Consider the following 2842-nt stretch of genomic DNA (forward strand, 5'->3'; position numbering starts at 1 on the left):
AGCCACGGGCAGCATAGGGCATCCGCGTGAGCAGCCTTTGAAAACATCAAGCGTGTCACAGGAGCAAATAAGTTAGTTGTTGTTATTGTTGAGTCTCGGAATCGTGTCCGACTCTGCGACCCCATGTATTATAGCCCGCCAGGTTCCTCTGTCCATGAGATTTCCCAGGCAAGAATACCAGAGTGGGTTGCCATTTCCTTCTCCAGGCCATCTTCCCAACCCAGGGACTGAACCCGAGTCTCCTACCTTGGCAGGCGGATTCTTCACGGCTGAGCCACCGGGGACGCAAATAAGTTAGATCGATGACAAGTCAGCAGCTCCTAATTTTTATTAAAAATATCTCATTTACTCCTCCCTCCTCCCCGAACTTTCCCCTGGCTGGCAGACAGGAGGGAGGCTGAGATGGCAGGTGAGCTCACCAAGGCTCAGCCTGCCTGGCCTGGTGGCAGCGTGCCCTCTGGGAAGATCATCCTCGAGGAAAGCCCAGGCGAGTCGTGTGTGAGGAGGCCCAGCGTCTTGTTTTCTGTGACACTTCTCCTCAAGCAGCCACACGTTTTCTGGTTATACTCACAAAACACAAATTCCAGATTTCTGCAACAGAAGATGAAGATAAATGTCTTCTTGGACGTTTGATTATCGTTGCCTGGAAATGTGCTGCTGATCTGGGCCTGAAGAAGGGTGGTGAATGTAGGCTCAGACGGTGGACAGCCTGTCTGCTGTGTTCCTCCCCACATTCTTGGAGGTCAGCAGGAGACCTGGCCTCCTGGTTAAGCGTGTTGTAGGAATACTTTTCCATTTTTTATGCAGTGATCAGGTTTGAAGCTTCCAATCTGCTAAATAAAACCTTGTTGGGCCCATGTATGGAGAGACTACACAAATAATTTTAAATACCATACATAATAAAAGACATTGCTGTGTGGTCTGAAAAAAAAAACTCATTTAAAAATACTTTTCCTATTTATGAAGCTTTAATTTTCCCTCAAGTAGAGTTGTCTGCTCTGTGATACCCTGATGGTGGATTTTCAGTCCCAGTAAGTATTGTAAAAAAAAGTGGGTGTTAGTCTCTCAGGCATGTCCAACTCTTTGTGACCCCATGGACTGTAGCCCGCCAGGCTCCTCTGTCCATGGGATTCTAGGCAAGAATACGGGAGTAGGTTGCCATTTCCTCCTCCAGGAGATCTCCCCAACCCAGGGACAGAACCCAGGTCTGTACACTGCAGGTGGATTCTTTACCGCTGAGCCCCCTGAGAGACCCATTGTGAGGATGGCTGTCATGAAATTCCCACTTCAGAGGCTCCTTCGGAGCCGTCCCTGCCTCCGTGGACATAGCCCACTTCTTCCCGGCGTGGCTCTGGCTCCTTTCCATCCCTCTCTTTCTCTCCTTTCAAAGGGAGAATGACTCACTAGCTCTTTCTGCCCAGTTAGCAGTGTCTGCAGCGGTGGCCGACCCAGAGCAGACGGAGCCGGAGTCTCGGCCCTGGCAGCAAACAGCAGAGAAAACGGAGTGAAGGGGACTTTCCTTCCACACCCAGCGCCTGGGCTCGTCTCGGGGCCAAGGCTGGCACAGGGCAACACCACGGAGCCGCAGACGTCGTCTTCAGAGTCTCAGCCCCGTTCGCCCACAGCCTTGGACCTTGGCACTCCTTGAGTTATCTACCCCCGAAAAGATATTAATTATCGACTGTTTACGTGTTGCTCAGTTTTTAAAAAAATTACTTTGAAAGTTATTTGACTGGTCTCAGTGTTGTGCTGGGTGGAAAGAGCCTCCGAAGGTCTGTCCTTCCTGAGGCCTAGGTGCTCACGGGGGCTGCCCCCGCATGAATCGCGGGCAGGTCAGTGCACAGAGGAGAGGATGCTGGGTCTGGGGGGCTTGGCTGGGGCAGCCCTTGGCTGGCCCAGTGCTGGTGCTGAACTGATGTTCTCCCCTCTGGGGAAGACTTGACATGGGGACGCTGATTTGACTGGACTAGACAGACTCCACATCGGCGCTTTGATGGGGTAACCGGCGACAGCAGTGGCAGAAGACGACTATAGAGACAGTTCTGGAGGCTGCGAGGCCTGACCCTGGCCCCGGGGCCTGCCTGGAGGAGGGAGCGGAGCTGGCACGTGGCGGAGATCCGGCTCATGCGGCAGGCGGGACGGGCTCGGAGGGCGCGGGGCTCCCAGGAAAGAGGCGACAGAGGGAGGTTTTGAGGCGGAGGAGGCTTTGGCCCGGAGGGCTACGTAGTGTCTCAGCAGACGCGGGACCAGGTCACACGAGAGCTTGGTGGGCCGATGGAGGAGCCGTCCCTACGTACCAAGTTAAGAGCACAGATGCTTCAGCCTGGGGCTCACCTCCTCTGACCCTGACTCCCACCACCCACGCCTGGAGAGATGCCAGGGCTGACTGGCCTGAGCGTGACCGCAGAATCCGTGTGTACACGGGGCCCTGAACACCGGGGCCCACTGGCAGCCGCGGAGGTGCCTGCTCGTGTCCACCTCCAGAAGGGACCTCTGCGGGGAGCACAGCTGGTGAGGTGACTCTGGACGTCCCGGGGCTCCCGGCCGGCAGCGCTTCCTCCCGCTGCTCCTGGCCAGGAGAGCACAGGTGGGCACAGGTGGGCACAGGTGGGGGAAGGGGACAGGAAGCCGAGGCAGGGCCAGTGGGACACATCCTCTCGGGGTGAGCGGTGCTCAGGTGAGCGGAAGGTCATGTGAACACACATCTCAGGATAGGGATGGAGGCGACTGCAGGTCAGACCACACCAGCATGAGTTCCCTGTCCTGTTGCCGTCACAGGGCGCAAGTGGCAGAGGTCCATGACCCACGGTGTTTGCACACAAGTATTCTCAGGCCGGAAGAT

General features: G+C 55.9%; 1 pseudogene; it reads left to right on the top strand.

The window, feature by feature from the left end:
- Positions 403-771, top strand: LOC102170286 (annotated as a pseudogene).

Source organism: Capra hircus, chromosome 23 (genome assembly GCF_001704415.2).
Source record: "Capra hircus breed San Clemente chromosome 23, ASM170441v1, whole genome shotgun sequence".
Taxonomy (NCBI): Eukaryota; Metazoa; Chordata; class Mammalia; order Artiodactyla; family Bovidae; genus Capra; species Capra hircus.